The sequence below is a fragment of the Cyanistes caeruleus genome, chromosome 5, assembly GCF_971803275.1.
Source record: "Cyanistes caeruleus chromosome 5, bCyaCae1.hap1.1, whole genome shotgun sequence".
In the NCBI taxonomy this organism is placed as follows: Eukaryota; Metazoa; Chordata; class Aves; order Passeriformes; family Paridae; genus Cyanistes; species Cyanistes caeruleus.
Window position 1 is genome coordinate 15,040,012 of NC_141705.1, and position 17,999 is coordinate 15,058,010.

General features: G+C 43.9%; 1 long non-coding RNA gene across 1 annotated transcript; it reads right to left on the reverse strand.

The window, feature by feature from the left end:
- Window positions 1-474: 474 nt before the first annotated feature.
- LOC147652939 (uncharacterized) lies at window positions 475-15,203 on the reverse strand. The gene is made up of 5 exons (XR_015287153.1): window positions 12,380-15,203; window positions 11,217-11,301; window positions 2,841-2,946; window positions 1,689-2,678; window positions 475-1,597 (listed from the first exon to the last, which is right to left on the reverse strand). It is a non-coding gene; the product is annotated as an uncharacterized LOC147652939 (long non-coding RNA).
- Window positions 15,204-17,999: the final 2,796 nt, after the last annotated feature.

The window sequence follows — 17,999 nt, forward strand, 5'->3', positions numbered from 1 at the left end:
TGGGGAGGTAACACACTCTGAGTCCCTATTAAATAGCACAGGGGTGGGAAGTCACTTGGTGTGACTTCCATCCCTCTCTCTGTCAGTGCACAAGCATACCCTCAGATATGCGCTCCTCACAACCCTCAGACCACCCTTGACAAATATCCATGCAAAAATAAAAATTGCCCCTGACCCCTCTGTTTGACTTCTGACCTCTCCCTTTATACACAAATACCCTGCCTGCTTGGTATTTGCCAGCTGACTAATGAGATTGGGTCTGATCTCTGCTCTGAGAGAACATTTGAAAATAATGTGGTATTCTGGAGCACAGAAACACACACGCATAATCTACATTTCCAATGTGGGGGTGAGTTTTTTGGTCTGCTTGGAACAAATGTCATCCTGGGGGTTTTTAACCTTACAAAACTGCATTTGTTACTAATGCAGGAGAGAGATGAGATGAGCTAAAAAACACACTGTGAAATCCAGTGATAGAAACTTTAATCATTTATTTTCTTGCCTGGGATCTTTTCACTTGTTCCAGCTGGTTCAGAAACACTTGGAACGTATCAACAAGGCTTACATGACTGAAAACAAACCTTTGCCAGCAGCAGAACCAGACTGACAGAAACAGGACAATAGCTTTTTCATGCCACAAAATTGTTACTAAGCAGCATATAGTTTCATGTGTGTTTGCACTTTGCCTCTCCTGACTGAACTATGAAATATTATTTACTAAAAACATTATAGTTCACTTTTTAAGAGAATTAATATAATTAAAGGGTTGGTTGAGAAACGATGATTGAAGTTCCAGCTATTAAAATGCACATCAGTGTACAGGGAAAATAAAAAGGCACTGAAATTATTTTCAAACCCAAGCACCAGGTGCATTAATTACATTTCATTTCATGTTGGTTTATTACTGCGGTCACTTGTGCCTTATGATCTGCATTAACACCTGCGTTCTATGGATATCTTGGTATTTCACTAAACAAGATGAATATTGGCCAGATGGTGACTCCAGTAGGAAGCATTTCACATAGATTTTCCTGCTCTGCACAGTTGCCTGTAAAGGAATCCTGAATGTCATGCTACACCAAAGCAGACCCAAACAATACAGAGATTATTTTGAAATCAACTACCTTGACAGAATATTCAGAAAGGATCAGATGACAGACAAATCAAGGCCTTGTAACATGGATCTTCCTAATAAAGCTCTTGTGTGCAGCACAACGGCATCGTTTGTACCAGCATTTCACCCCATGGGGTGACCCTGCCCTGTGTAGAAACATAATTCCACAGAAAACTGGGTCAGCTCAGGTATGAAACACTTAGCACAGGTGACTCAGTGGTTTTTTTTGGTGTTCTGTTTTTTCTCCAGGTTGCACACATGACCCTTCTTCCATAGTACAGGTTAGTTAATGTACAACAGGCATCCAGCCCCCTGGGAGGTGCCACGACGAGGAGTCAGGACAAGAACCCCACCACACCTGGCACCTTGGCTTTTGACCAAGGTGGGAAGCACTTCAGGAGAGGTGGGAGGGACACAGACCTCACTGTTCCTCTTACTGGCAGTGTCTGGCTCTTGTCCAACACATCAGAAGTCCTTGCTGACCTGCACCAGAAATAAACAGATTTTCATCCTGGCATGGTATTACACTGTTGAAAACTCGGACAAACCTTCTAAACTTGCAATTAGCACCTACCTCAAACCCACCTCACCTAGAACACACAGCATCATTCCAGGGCACTATCCAGTGCTGTCTGTTTGTCTGTCCAGTGCTTTGCTGCTGCTGCAGGATGTGTAGAAGGTTTTGTCTGTGTAAGCAAATTTTTTTATTGTGGACATCCATATTCATGGCTTCTTTTTGTTGTCCTTCACTTGCCAATGTCAGTCAAGGACTATGTGAGTGTAGCAACCAAAGTGTGAATACAAATTGTCACACAATCAGAAGCATTGAGTTTTCATATTCTTCGTGGTTGTGTAGTACAATTTTCTTCCACCTGCGTATGCTAGGAGGAGCTCAGGGGGTGCAGCCTGTTCTTGCCAGATCCCTCCTCTGCCCACTCTGCCAGGATCAAGCTGTGCTGCCAGCCAGTGCCAGAAGCCTTTCCTCTTCTGGGGGCTGGTAGACACCTTTTCCTACCTTACAGCAGGTAAAGTTTGGATGATCTGAGAGTGCTCTTTGCAGAGTGTGGTCCCTGGGCTGTTTCTGCTCTAGGAGAGGCTAGGCAGACACAAAAGGACCAAGGGGAGAAAATGCAGCAGAACAGCTGTCAGACTGGGGCACAGAGAGGGCACATAGTCTTGAGAATTGGGGCTTGCCCTGCTAGTAGAACATAGCAACACCCAAAGTTGGCTGTCTGAGTACTGTCCTCGAGGAAGTAGATAGAGGCACAAAAAAGCGTTCCAAAATGAACCAGGTCAACACTCTGATGTGTACAAAGGAAGGCAGAAAGTGAAGCACAGGGCTAACCAGCCACTGAGCTCAGCACTCTGCTCAGCACAGGTGCAGAGCACCCACCAATCCAGATGAGAGCTGAGCCCAACCAGCCCCATAGCAGCTGCGGGTGGCCAGCTCATCACCCTGCTGGGATGACCTTAGAGCTGGCAGGTGCTTTCCCCTCTGACAGGTGAGTTCCTCGGGTTGATGACCCTGTTGTTCCTCACAGAGGCACACAGCACCAGATCCAATCTACAAAAACAAGAGGCCAAAAAAGCACAAATTAACACTCCCACCTTTCCCCCAGGCATGCTTCCCCCAAGATGCTGTTTAAAGAAGACCAATATCTCACTCTCAAGAAGTGTAGGCAAATCCTATTACAAGTTGAGATTAACCATCAGTCAGATAACTCACCAGTGCAGAGATCAAATATAAAAGATGTATGTTCTGTGTCATCTGTTTAGCATTCTTAAATTAGCTCACACGGGTGGATGGTGCTGGCCAAATGGCAGAACATGTGCTGCAAATGGAAATCAGAGTCAAAGCAGAATCCTGTGGGATACCCCCAGCAATATTAAAGCAGCTATCTTATTACCTAAGCAATTTTCAGGGACAAGCAGAATTCAGACGCAGCCGACAACGCTCTCTGGTCCAACCCTGGTGAAACTACTTCATTATTATTTCAGTAGTGCCTGGAGAGCTCTATCTGCTGCTCCAGTTTCTCTGCAAAACCCCTTCCAACAACCCACAATAAAAGACATCCCTGCGAGGACAGGCTTACAGTTTAATTTAAGACAAGGAACAGCAAGTGAAAGTAACAAACAGCCAGAGAGACTGAAAGGGAGAGGATGATGGAAATGGTGGAAAGCACTTGTCCCTGGAGTCCCTGTATGTGTACACACAGATACTAGATACAGATTAATGTGTGCACAGATATTTCAGAAGCCCCTTAACCTGAATATAAGCCATCCAGAAATAATTTATAAAAGAAATCCACACATAAGGTGGAGTGCTAGAGGATGGAAGAGACCTGCCTTGCTCATTGCTGAGGATGCAATGTATGCAGGTGGGTTTGACTTGGCTTTTTTCATACCACAAACAGCTTTGGAGTCCATAGGCAGCAGTCACATACCTGGCTGGACACAATGATCTTAAAGGTGTTGTCTAATCTAAACCATTTTATGACTGTATGATTGAAATCTCTTGTTTCACACTGTATATAGTACATACATTTGACCTCACAGCCTTGGCCTGGGAAGCAGGAAAAGTAAGAGGACTGTGCAAAGTGGCCTTGATATAAAGTATAGAGGGGTTGTCTTGCAGCCATGTGCTCTTTGCTGCCTGGAACATGACTACAATTGAGCTGGGAAGCAAATAAATTCAGCAGAATTAATCTCAAAGGGATCTGTTTGTTTGTGTGTTGTTTAAATATTTCACATTTCTTTTAAGTCTTACTGAACAACTATTGCATGGCATTACTTCTTGTAGAGCCCCCAGCCACTTCCCAGCTCCAGCAAGCCCTTATCATGTGTGTGAGTGAGGAGGTTCAACCTGGCAAATCCTCAGGGAAATCAGCGTGTCTTGAACTTCTCCTGGAGGCTGTAGGTTTAAGCCTGTTTTTCCATTTTCCTACAGGGAACTAGGTGTACTTAGTCCATCTTTCATCTTTCTACCACCTAGCATCACATTACAGTAGGAAATAATTTTTCAGATACACATAATGCAAGAAGAATTCTCTAAAAGTAAAAAACAATTTGCAGAGATACTGATGACAGCAGGATGCTTTGAACATTTCCAGGTTTTTGTTTGCCAGGGCTCAGGGATTATCAGAGGAGGCCATTGAAGTGCAAACAGTTGTGAACATGACTGTTGTAATCAAAACCCCTCTACTTGTTTGGAAGTGCCATCTTAAGAAGCAAAAAAAAATATTTTTGAAGAGGTCACTTCCAGAAAGATTTATAGATATTCCTCTGTGTCAACAGCAGCGTGTGCCCTGCTCTCAGATGAGGAGATTCCTCCTTTTCCTCCAGCCCCTAAGAGCACAATGTGCAGGAGCGTCTCCTGAAACCCTGACAATGTGCAATAAAAATTCACTTTGAAAAAAGAGCATCTCTGGTGATGTCTACAGGCTTTTGACTTTGCTCTTTCCTTCAAACACCACTCGTGATGCTGAGCGCACATTCTTTTGGCCTATTTGTTCCTGGCAAACAAAGAGCAAATTCCCCTGGGTACAGCAATCCATTTTTAACACTCTGTAATTATTTAGAAAAATGTTTTGATAGGAGAAATGAAAAACTGGGGCATTTCAGGTTCAGAAGAAAGTTCTTGGAGCATTATGTGAAACAGGGACTTGGAGTCTCTTTATTTATGGTACTACCTCAAAAAAAAGTCCACCTTTTCAGCTGTGGCATTTCAATCTATTTGCAATTCATTGAACAGCCTCTCATCCCTAGCTGCAGAAGGTACAAAACCCCTGAGAGTCCACTTCAAAATGGTGAGGGAAGAGAGAACACAAGGATTTTTCTCCATGAGCATTGCTGGTGGGGCAGGTGCAGAAAATTGTCCCTTTCTGAGCTATTGCCTCATTCCGTCCTCCAAAAATCTATGGGACTTCATATGTTAATGCACCCTTTTTGGAAGCCCTCTGATGGAAGACATTGCAGCAGAAAATGTCAGAGTCCTTAGCAGGAAACTTGAGTGCTGTGAGTTATATGGCCCAAAGGCACACAGACTTGACATGGGCAAGGAGCTGTGTCTCCTGCCATCCTCTGGCCAGCGGAGAATGTCAAGAATGAAGCCTAGAAGCTAAATATCAATTAATTTTTCCTAAAATGGCATATTTTTCTTTAAAGAAAGCATGGGCAAAAAACCACTGAGATCAAGGCTGTGCACTGGGTGCACACGCTGCTTGCCAGCTTCAAAACGGGTCACCCCCTCTTCTTTTACTTCCTCCAGTATTGGTGTTCCATGTCTGTGACATTGCTTTGTGCCTGTCTGTAGGGCTGAGCCACTGAGGCTGAGAAGGTGACCAGTAGGTGTGGGGGGTGGGGGGCATTGTGCTGCAGAGGGAGGTGTGGGAAGGATGTAAATGCAACCAACGGGAAAAAAAAGAAGAAAACCAAATAGAAATGAAAGTGTTACAGCTCTGTTGTCCTCAAAAGACCCATTTTCTTTCAGGAAGACTGTAAAAGAGAAATAAAGGGGAAAAGCCCCAAACTCAGTATATGCACTGCCATCTCCTGGTGGACAGAGAGCCCCGTCCTGCCCTGCCCCACTGGCTGCCCTTGTGTTACAACACCTTCAGGCACTGTAGAACAATAGCAGGGTCAGGAAAAGGCCCTAGATGTATTTTGCTAGTGTGCTGCATGCTAAAAGCGAAGAGCGTGAGGCCAGATGGGGTTTGCTGAAACCAAGGACAAAGTCCCCCAACCTGTGGTGGGAGCTGGGTCCATCCCAACGCTGGCCATCAACATTTATGATACCTCTCTCACAGCTCCTCAGTGGCAGGAGTGAAGTATCAGGTAGAATTACAGACCTTTCAGTAAGCATCTCAGCCTTTAAATATAATTTGTTTAGAAAAATCCTCAAATGCAGTCAAAGCCACAGAAAACCTTAAAATAGAAAATTAAACAGACCAAGATGGGTAAATTGTGGTACCAGCATATCAACATACTACCATTGCCAGCAAAACAGCCAAAATTTGGTGGGTTCATGCTAAACAAAAGGAATCATTCTTTTTAACATTACTTTTCATGCAAGAGGTTTTATAGATACACAGAAAGCAGGAAATGCATTACAGGGCCACAGGGCACATGACTGGGAGAAAACCCACATTGCTCCAGCTCGCCACTGCAGGGACAGCATCTCCCCCCATCTTTGCTTATGTTTCCCAGCCAACACTCCAAAAAAGCTGAGATCAAAGCCATGGAGGGAGGATTTGACTGCCTCCAAGAAAGGGATTAAAGTCTTTGAAAATAAAGTTCAGCTAAAGATACCTGTGATTTGACACAGTTTTTTGCAGCAGAAGGTTCAGCCCCTTTCTCTGCCCTGCAGATGCAGGTTTCAGGCAGCATTCCCTGCCTGGCTCCTAAAAAAATCACTCAGCAGTTTTAAGTATGTCACCACCAGGATCAGTCTCCCTTTTTAAAAGTAAACCTTTGAAAAGACACCTGTCCCCAGTGACACAGCACGGTGAAGTGGGCCTGTGGCCTGTGAAGCCATTTTAAAGCTTCCATGTTTGCGTGCATCTGGAGCTGGTATTTCATACACCTGTCAGGAGCTGAAATCTAACACACAGTGGCACTTGGAGAGGAAATATTGTGACAGGTTTTATTTCTGAAATACACTGAAGAGAGGTAGTCAGGCAACTGGGTGCAGAAGCAAAAGGGCAGGGGAAAAAAACAGGCTTGCACTGAGGAAAAGCTCTTGCAGCACTTTTCTCTTTCTTGCTGTTTTTAGTGTTTTCATTCTGCCTACTTCAGCCCCTGGATAAAAAATACAGAGAACCTTTTAAAAGAGAAGATAAATCCTTTCTTTAGTGAGATGTAGGTTACTGATACCTGCCTGGTTATAAAACCAAACTGAGATCTCTAGCTCAGGAAAATTCCAGCGCATAGAAAAGCAGATTTCTTTTGGCTTGCTGACATAGATTGGGTGCATCTCCATTCTTGGACAGGACAGTAGCATTCCTCAGGATCCTCAATATTTTAGCCTCTCCTTTTTGCATCAGCACTGGCCTCACATCAAACCACCACCACCATGAAGTGGTTTGTACAGGCAAGTGTCTCACACTGAGCTGTGCTAGAGAATGGGTGGTCCCACCTCCAGCTGTGCACACACACATAACCTTACACGGGATGCTCATCCTGTAATGGCTCCTCTCTCCATACACTCTCTTGAGACAGCTGAACACCACTCATGCACCAGCCTGGCTTCTCCAGAGAGCTGCTCCAAGAGCCCTGCTAGTGAGCTGTTTGCTTGGGAAATCCCTATTTTTGACTGCACTGGTTTTCCTGGAAAGAAAATGCAATTTGGTGTGTTGTTTTGATTCTAGAACTCTGATCTTCTGTGTCCACGCTGCTGACTATCACCAGATGATGTCCCCAGCCCAGACCAACATGGGTTTGCTACCCAGCCACAGCCAGCACAGGCACATGGCTGTGCCTGCATGAGGCACCTGCACTCCCAGAGACACGGGCTGGTCCCAGCACCACTGCTGCTGAGGGACCTGTGCCAGGCCCTACACCATGCAGAGCAGCTGGGGAGTGCCTGGGGCTCCCAAAGGCCTCGAGGAATGGTGCCCAGGCTGGAGCCAAGGCCAGCTGCAGGCTGGCCCCTCTTCCTCAGACCTCCCAACAAGAGGGTGTGACTGGTGACTTTTAGCACTCGAATCATAGGATCAAAAAACCTGCTGGGTAGGAAGGAACCCATCAGGACTGAGTCCTACTCCTGGCCCTGCACAGGACACCACAAGAATCACACCATGAGCTTTTCTAATGCATGTCATTTTGAAAACAAGCTCACACATGCAGTTGCACTAGCAAGTCTGAGAAGCTGAGAAGTCATAGAAAGGGAGAAAAAGAGAAGAGCCCTTCAGTTCTTTGAGCCCTTCAGTTCTTTAAACCAAAATCTGTTGAGAGTCAAGTGATTCCACCACAGTTCTTTTTGAATAGTGTTATCCATTCCTTTTGCTTATTTTGCACAATTACAATTGCTTTTGTAAGCACTGACAGAGATTAAGATACCAGAGATCTTAGAAGAACAAATGATGTATTGCTAATTTCTGAGTATTAGAGAGAGAGGTCACATTTGAATGATTAGGTTAATTCCTGAGACCCCTGCTCATATCATACTGCTACCTCAATTAATTTAGCTATAATGGAAGTACATATACTACAAACATAATAACTGTCATAGTTCATCATGTAATTCATCTTACAGCTATTGGATTACTTGCCCTCCCTCAGAGATCTGGTTTATCCCCAGATAAACCTGCATCTCCAGAGTGGCAGGAGGGCCCTGCAGAGCCACTGTATCCCTTGCAGTGCAGACAGTCTTGGTCACTCTCCCTACAATGACCCCCTCGCAGCACCAAGACCAGCCCTTGGCCTTCCAGCAACACTGACCTCCTTTATCACTTGCTGTTCCTTTTTCTCTTTCAAACATGCTCATATTTTCCTCAGGCAGCTTCTCCTGTTCAGGAAGAAAAGGAGGAAGCCCACTCCAATCATAGCCACATCGCTTGCCTGCCCCACAAAACCTTGATGCTGCTGTGATGCTCCCTGAGAAGTGACGGCCATCCAACCAGCCAGTTATAAGCCAAGATTCTTGTTTTATATTTTGCAGAGCCTTCATTTTAGACTGCATTTTTAGTGCTATTCTGTGCTGTACATGATACCCACTTTTTTTACCACAGACTTTTTTATCTACAGATTATGTATAGCCACCACAGCACGCTGATGAGTGTGCTGTTTGTTGCCTGATCCTTCCCGAGCTCGAGCTACAGATGGACCAGTTTTGTTTTGGTATAACGGAGATGTCAGCCCTGCCTGCAGCTCTGCATGGTGCCTGTTGAACCAGGCACATGGCGCATGAACTTTCCACTCCAGAGGATTTTACTCTTATTTTTTTTTCAGGGCAGCTACCTCAAAGATAACTCAATCACTGCTCTGAACTCATAGACATTGCTACAATACTGCTGCTGAACAAAGGCAGGCTTTGATTTATGCAGTGGAAACAGAGTGGGTGGAAATGTCTCAGGATTCAACAGCCTGTCAGTTTTAAAGCTTATCCTCAATCCCCATAAATTATGTTTGAATTAAAAGACAGCTTGGAGCAGAAAAATAAATTGGGGTATTTCATGTGTGTGTGTGTCCCTGTCCTTGTTCCATACTCCAGCCTTACACTGCACTCACATCTTTCAGAGGGATGCAGCATTTCCAAGCTTTCATGTGAGAACACATTGTACTCCCATTTTGGGTTTCTGAGACAATATTTTTTTGTGCTGCCATTTTGGGTTTGTGAGACAGAAACAGAAACCACTGCAGTTCCTGTTTTTGCAGAATGAATTTGCTTCAAGCCAATAGTTTGTTTAATTTACCAAAGCTTTAGCTGCTACACCTGCAAAGCACATCCTCATATGATTTTCCACCAAGCAGGAAAGAATCCAATAGGGAAATTAGTTTCCTTTTTCTCTCTTTCTTTTTTTGGTGCTTTTCAGTAACAATGCCAAAAATTTCTCTGCCCAAACAGTGAGTTTAGTGTGTTTGGCTTTGGGATGTGAATATTTTTACACAGCTTCTAATCTGCTGTCATTTAGTAACAGTTTTTATAGTGTTATTTTCCTGCATTACTTGGAGATTGCAGACAGTCCGCAAAGATTTTTGGCAACTTTTTGAGTGGCCTATTCTTTACTGAGTGCATTTGTGCTTGAAGAACTGAGAACAGATTGGGCTGGAGGATAGAAAGCCTTTAGTACTCTTGGCTATACAGAAAAGCTTGAAAATATGGGTTGATTTCATCTGAAAGATTCAAAGGCTAGAAGGAAATGAAGACTCACATATATTGTATTTAACATTTTATCATTTGGAGTTGGGAATAGCTGAATTCATGAATTTTGCATGTTTGGAAGTGCTCTTATTATAATCATAGCCTAAATCAAATGTAAGTAGCAATAATCAGATCTAGTTTGGGGAGATCATAGAAAAGAAAAAAAAACCTTATACTACTTGTAAATGTGCAAATGAAAGCTTTACAAATGACCAGATGAGTCAGAGAGACAAAAGAATGACGCAAAACACTTTTAAATTGGGTCTGCAAATGGTTTGATCATATATTCCAGGCATGTCCTACCAAAGCAGCTACTATAAACCCTCGATACAAAAATGAAATATACAGCACAAGTCTGCACATCTACTGCTGAAAATCAGACACCTCTTTCAATAAATGCTTGTCTTTTTCTGAAGTAGCATTCACTTCAAAGGCTAAACAAAAGAATTATTCAAAATAAAAACAACATACTTAAATTTTCCACACCTCTGAGCTGTGTTTAGCTCTGCAGATGCAGGATGTCTGCAATCATGCCACACACCTCAGGCTGTTGCTGTAAAACCTGAGCTTTCACCTCAGCACAACACTTTTCTAGTTTTGATTTATTTATTTGGAACATAAAATGGCCTGTCAGTTGCAAAAATTAAGGGTATTGGAACACTGCTTTTTTTTTTAATTGTGTTAACATAATATTAATAAAAATACCCTCCAAGGATCTATAGAGGATGTGTTTGGGTGTACCTCTTTATATGTTTTAACTGAATGTTTTTTATATGTGCTAATTAATCACTAAGCTAAATGCTAAAATAGTTGTATGCTCACAAATGCTACATTTTTCATCATTGTCTCAGATAAATCTCATCCAATAGCTCCACTATTATGGAGCTTCAGAAAACCCCATCAACAGACCAAAACAAAGCAAGGAAGAAACTGGTGTAAATCTGAACATAATCACAGCTCAGGCTGAGATCTGTGAGACTCATGTCGCCCACTTGGTGATCCTACAGGTCTCCCAGCAGTGCAGGGTGGCTCAGCCTTAAGAATTGTTGTCCTACTATCCCAAACATTTCTGTTTTCTGGATGCTCCCAGAATGTTAGATGACTGCTATGCCCATCAGGTCTTGTGCTCAGCTCTTCTGACTTCCCTGTTCTCTTCCCAGGGGTGGTAGGACACCACACAGCCTTTCCTCAGCAGACCAGCGCTGAAGTGGCCATGGGGGGAGTGATGTGGAGCAGATTGACCCTGCAGGAGAAACTTCTTCCCTCTTGCTCATTTGTAAAATAAAGGACTAAAGGACAGCAGCAGCGTGCTCCCACAGGAGATGTCCTGAGGAAAAAGATTCATGGCCATTAAGTGATTGGGTACTATGATGGACACATCAGCACCCAAGTCCCCAGCCTGCACACGGCCGCTTTAATCCTGCACACCAGTGAAAACAATGCTCTTCTGCATCTGTTTCCTGTCTCCTTCCTCTGCAGCCCAACCCCAACCTCCCTCCCCAAGCCTTTGTGTCCCCACTCCTTGTGCCTCCACATGAGCTAGGTCGTTATGGAAATAACCTCAGCAGCATCAATTCACTCCATTTATGATGTGAGAAAAATGCTGCTTCACAACACTAGCATTTTTTAGTTTAAAAATGGCATTTTGGTTATCGCAAATGGCCAGTAAACTGATAACCATATTGCTTCTTCCATCTTACTACTTTCATCCCAAAAGGCAGATAACATTCTTGTTTGCATTTAGAGATTTGATTTTTTAAATTGTGTATCTTGAGGAGAAATTGTTGTGCTTTTTTTCAGTAATTAGCTGTAATAGCAACCTAAAATTCCACTTCCAAACATGAGTTGGTCATTGAATTTTTGGTATTATCTTAATAATTCAAATTTTTGTAAGAAGAAACAGAGCTCTGGGAGCTTGATATTGCTGAAGTAAAATGTGTATTTGATCCTACTCAGGAGATTTTTCAGGTGCTGGGAGGTGATTGAACAGGTACTGGATTCTCATAATTGTATATCCAGAAATAAATAGTGAAACATTCAAAAGCTCAAAGTGAAACATATAAAAATAAATGTGAAACATTAAGACCTTTCTTGGAGTGAAACTATAAGCCAAATTACATTTTAGCCTTCAGCAGCAGGACAGAGGTATGTCATGCAGCTGCTATTGAAAATATCACAGGAGATTAGAGTTTCAGATCTCTAGAAAAAAATGGAGATGCTAACAAAATGAGAGAGAAGTGTATTCCTTTGAATGCTAGGGTTTTGGAAAAAAGCAACAAAACTAAACAAAAAAACAACCAACCAACCCCCCCAAAAGCAAACAAACAACAACAAAAAAACCCCAAACAAACAAAAGACAGAAAAAAACCAAAAACAGCCCAGCAAAGACCCTGCTTTCCTCTTACCTTGTTTTATAAAAAAGGCATCGTCTAGATAATGCTGTATAAAATTTCCCAGTTCCACACTTCAAATCTGGCCCTGTGGTTCATCAGATAAAACCACAATTAAATCCCCAGGCAGATGCCCAAAAGATAAAGGTCTTGTCCTGTTACCCACATTCAAGGCACCATGATATGGCCAGCCAGTGCCTAAGCATCCAAGGGCATACTCAGAACCATCCTTCAGCAACTTCAGCAGTGTTTCTAAGACCAGTTCTTTATCATTTTTATTAGTCAAAACTCATTCTCTTTTCATATCCATTTCCCTAATGAAGAATTCATTTACCAGACTAGTTTGCAATGTTAAGGACCATGGATGCATGTACTTTCCTGTTTCTTACTGCATCAGAGGATTCAGTGCCTGGGTTTAGCTCTTCTGCCTTCCCTGCACATTAAATCCCTTTTTAGACGTCTCTTTTCCTTGCTCTGCAACTTTGACTTGCTTCCTTCTCCCAGCCTAGCAGATGCCTCTTGATCCTTGTAGGCATTTGTGAGCTCCCTGGTCCTTTCCTTCTCCTTTGCACAGCCCCAGGGGCTGAAGGCTTCCCACCAGAAGGGCACATTAATGTACTTTTCTCACTCTGACCTGAGGCACTCCCTAAGGCCTGTAAGTGTAGAAGACATTGCCAACAGCAGGAGACTCTGAAATGCCAGTTTGGCTTTGCTCATCTCACTTCTGTCCTGGAAAAAAGCATGGTTCAGATCTGAGCTCTGTTTTTCTTTTGGGTTTGTTGGTTTGTTTGTCAGTTTGTTGTTAGCTCTGAATTCTCATTCAGAGGCTGCAACAATTCTTTTTAAACCTCTGTGAGAGAGCTTCTCTGATGTTGGGAACAGCTGGGTTCAATGGTTCAGAGTGGAAATTCAGATGAAAGTCATCCTTTTTATGCTCTCTTATCTTGTGTTATTTACAGACCAGGTCTGCTACTCAGCCATGAAAGCAGAAGATAGTGTTGGTGCACCAAGGTAGTTTGGCTGCCAGCTGCAGAAATGAAAGGACCCCATGCCAGCTGGTTTACTTGGGTCACTGCTTTTCATGATTCTTAGCGCAGTTAGTGCTGAAGCTTCCTCTGCTGTAGAATCAAAGTCCCATTAAAATGACTTGCTCTGGGCTCTGCAGCCTCTCCAGCAGGGACACACCATGCACAGAGGGAGCCAAGGCAATGCTGCACTCGGAGTTCAGCTGGCCAAGACGTGGCCTCAGGGGACAGCTGGTGAGATAAATATTTGACAGCCAAGATACCTTTTGGAACAGGAGACTGAAGAGCTCGTATGCCTTTTGCCATGGAGGGGCCTTATGGGACTGGGGGGCTCTGGGTCTCCTCTTTCACAGCCAGCAACTGCAGTCCCACACGTTGGATCTGCAGCCTCACCCTGACACCCTGCATCCTCCTCTCCTACAGCAAGCTCATACCACCTGGGTGGGCAGCCTGGTTTTGGAGGGATATTGCCCATATTCAGTCAAGTTTACTAAAAAAGTGGATGTTTTCCAAAATTAGATTAACTGTAGGTGAGGAGGATTCATTCTTTTATTTTATATGAAAGATGTCTAAGCTTTCAGTTATACTCCTAATAAAAGATGCTTGCCTCCTTTTTTTGGTGGAGCTGACTCTGAGTCTTGTTCCTTCCAAATGTACAATAGATATTCTGAGAAACTAATGTTAAGCTTGTTTCAGGGCAGATTAGCTCCATCCATTTTCACTCATGTCCTGGAGAAAACAATTCACTATTGTCCTGGCTTCATAAAATAAACTCCAAATCTTTCTTGGACAGAAACATGTAATTGGAATATTGGGGTGAATATTGAAGCCGGCCCACTGGGATATGCTGCTCAAAGTGTCCTAAAGGGTGTGTTAAACCAAGAAGGGCACGTTCTGACCTGATGGAATCCAGGGTCTTTGCAGAAGAGTCCACCCTGAGCAGGTTAGGTGAAACATCCGTTCCAAAATCCCTACTGATGAAGGAGGAGCTTTTGGAAGAGCTCGGTAACCAAGCAATTATGTTTTAGCATCACCAGTCTGCAGTGAAGCACATTGGGGGCAAACTGTGAGAGAAGAGCAGAGGCGATGGGCACTGAGCGGCGATCGCAGGGACAGCAGCCATGATGGCATTTCCACAAGTGCCACCAGAGGGCAATAAGAGGCAGAAAACGAGAGAACCTTGGGCTCTCTGGGACTGGGCAGCTCTCGCCTCCGGGCAGGGAAGGTCCCTTGACTTATCCTAGAGAAAAAAATGTTCCCTGTGATTTCCCTTGCTCATCCATCCATGGGAATGCGAGAGGACTTTACATTTCAACCCTTGGTAAAGATTTCTCTGCCCCTGGCAGTGAGCGGAGCTCGCAGGAGCCGCAGAGCCGGGCCCGCCCCGCGCAGGGACCGCCCGAAGGGCCGAGCCTGCTCCTAACCCTGCTCGGCTGGGGCAGCACACGAGCTGCAGCAAACACAGCAAGTCTTCTGCTGGCTTGGCTTCTTTCTTTCTTTCTTTTGTTTTCTGATGGGCTTTGGTTTAATGAATTCCCAGGAAAACTTGGCTGGATGGCTGTTGCGGGGCCTAGAGGCTGCAGAGGGAACCAGACTCAGCCCCGGGCCCGCAGGGCGGATGTGCCTGTGGACCTGTGGAGCTGTGAGGGTTTTCCACATCGGGAAGGAGGCTATCACCTCCTCACATCCCTGTGTCCCTCACGTCTTCACATCTCCTCGCCCTCCCTGAGCACAGCAGCCCAGATCTGCCCTCCCTGGTGTAACACATCTGCTCCAGAGGGTCCTTCCCCTGTTCTCAGCGACAGACACTCCCCTCAGTGAGTGGCTTGGGAGCAGTCGTTCCATCACTTCTCACCATGGAATCCAACTGTGACAACAGCAAATGTTGCTTTTACATCACCCCTTTTTTTCTCTTTTCCTAAAAGTTTAAATGTAGCAAATAAACTGAGATGGATTTTCTGGAGTGCAGCTAAGCGGACTATTCTATTTCCTATGCCTTAACTTTGAGGAGGGGGGAGGGAAAATAATAATTTACTCTTTAAATAAAATAATTTAGAAGCAGCACATGTGAATTTGTGAACTCATACTCAGATTTTCTTTGAATCATGGGGAGACTGGGATGTGGAGCCTCCCCCCTCACTGGGGAGTGTCCTCACCCTCTCAATGATAAAATAATCTCATTACCTAGTCTGTAAAGCTGAACTTATGTCAGCAAGGCTCAGAGGATCCACCCAAGAATATTTTCACAGCTGAGGATCAGGATATTTTCCTGGAGGGAGGGACAGAATCAGATATTTTGAAGAAGAGGAATGAGTTGTCTCCCACGCTTCATGACAGTTACATTTTTTGCTTAATTGCCTTTTAATATCAGTATTCAAAAAATATTTCTCTCCAACTCAAAGCAGCTCTTCCATTCTCCTCCATTTTTAATTTTGCTTTTAAGAAGAGAAAAGGAAATGAGGTATTTGAGTGCAGCTTAGCCAAATTTTTCTTCCAACTGGCAGCTAAATCAAAACAATCCATGAGCTGCAAGACCATTATCTAAACTTTTTAACCCCATACTGAAAGGTGTCAAATAAGGATGTTTTAAAATAGCAGATTCCTTGTTTGTGGGTAAAAAAACATATATTCACACATAAATTCTAGCATAGAGATGGAAAGAATAATTAGCTTTTGTAGAAAATAGAGGGATGTAGTCAGAAAGAGAATTCCCTTTTTGTGTGTGTATACGAGTAGAAAGGTCAAGCTACACTCCCTTTCTATGGAATATGCATAGAGTTCCTTGGTGCAGTGAAGCCTTGTGTTATGTTTGAGGGGAAAATATACTCATTTTAACCAAGAACTTATGGGAAAAAATTTCCTTTTTTCTTTCCAGTGCTGTTCAAACCCATATAACATCTCAACCAGTCTAAAAATTACTGTTTCTCCTTGCACTGTACACTGGCATCAGGAGGGGACCTGGGAATGGGAGTAGCCTGTCCCTCAGCATGACAGCCTCTGGCCTTGGTGCCACATGCTGTGGTCCGAGCTCTGGATGATTGAGCAAGTCCAGAGAAGTTACACCTGTGCACAGTGGGATATTCTCCTCCGTCCCTGCTCACTGTCTCTGCTGCCTGTGGGATTCTCCCCACTGGCTTCACCAGCAGCTGGACATGGGCACGGTAACATCCTGTCCAGGTGGGGGTTGCTGTTTAAAAGATCTGCTAAAAATAGCAAAAATACCCTATAGAAGTTGTTCCAGTTTTCAGGTGTTCCATTCTCACTGGTAGGACAGGCTTTTAGTGGCAGAGAGGGTATCAAAGAATGATCATTAAAGCCACTGTCATTCTCTCTGCATTCAGGGCCATTTGGGAGCCAAAGTAATTGTGTCTCTCAAAGATGAGCCTGTTATGTGTGAGCCCACTCAGGTATTTCTGTGCTAGCAGAGCAACCCTTAATGAGCCCTTTTAAATGCCACAAAGAGGCACAAAGCCACATTACTGCAAAAAGAGATCAAGTCCATGATTTCTTAGCAATTCCTAATGATGTAATTCTTTTGCTTTACAGCACTAATACTCCTGGGTTGTTTGGCTGGAGTCACTTAGGAAACTTCAAGAAACTTTGGAAAACAGCACTGCAGAACTTAGAGGTTTCTCTCATATCTGTGAGGATAATATATTCACAGCCAAATTAGTTGCTGTGGAGTTAAAATCATGTTAAAAGAAAATAAAAGGGGTGGAGAATGGAGACATTTTGTAACAAGAAAAAAAAAGGTATTTGGAAACTTTTCAAATAGAAATCCTATAGAAAACAGGTCACCTGGGACACAGAAAGGATATCCTCATTTTTCATCATTAGAAAGAAACATGACTATAATAAAAAACACATTGCAGAATACTGATCTGTTTATTCACTATAGATGGTCTGAATTAGCAATGGGTTAGGAAACATAGACGCACAAAGATAAAAAAATAAGGGTATATAAGACTGGGTTTTTCCTTTTAGATGTCCATATCCAAACATGAAGAAGTTTTTAATCTAACGATGCATGTTCTTCTCTTTGCTGAAGTGAAGCAGTTAAACAGCCCCCAGCCTTAGATGGGAGCAGGGCATGGCTGTGATGGTCTTTGCAGCTTTCTGGGCTTGTTACCACTCCAACTTCTGCTCTGTTCCATGATTTTCCACATTCCTTGCTGCTCTTCATCTTACATTTGTACCGTCATTTCCAAGTGGTGAAGGCAGAGCTGGGGGGTGGGTAAGGACAGAGGGGGAGGACCCAGCCTCTGGCAGTGTCCCATCCTTGGGCAGTGAAGCTGCAGAGGCCCTTGTTCCTGGCAGCAGCAAGGAAAGCGTTAGCGCTCCTCTGCTCCCCTTCCTGCTCCTTTTTCCATAAACACCATTTGACCACACCTACGGACTGTTGTTCCCTTGGCCTGCCTGAAACCACATCACTCCACCAGCCAGTTTTGGGCTGCTCCCCACTGCTGCTTCAGCACCTTCTCTCCATCTGCACCATACTTTTCTGTACCCAAGCACCAAGCTTTGCTGTGAGAGCAGAGGGGTAGGAAGGAGCAGAGTTTCCAAGACCTTTCTCCCAGTTCAGTGCTCCAGCAGCCAGGCTGGGCAGCCTC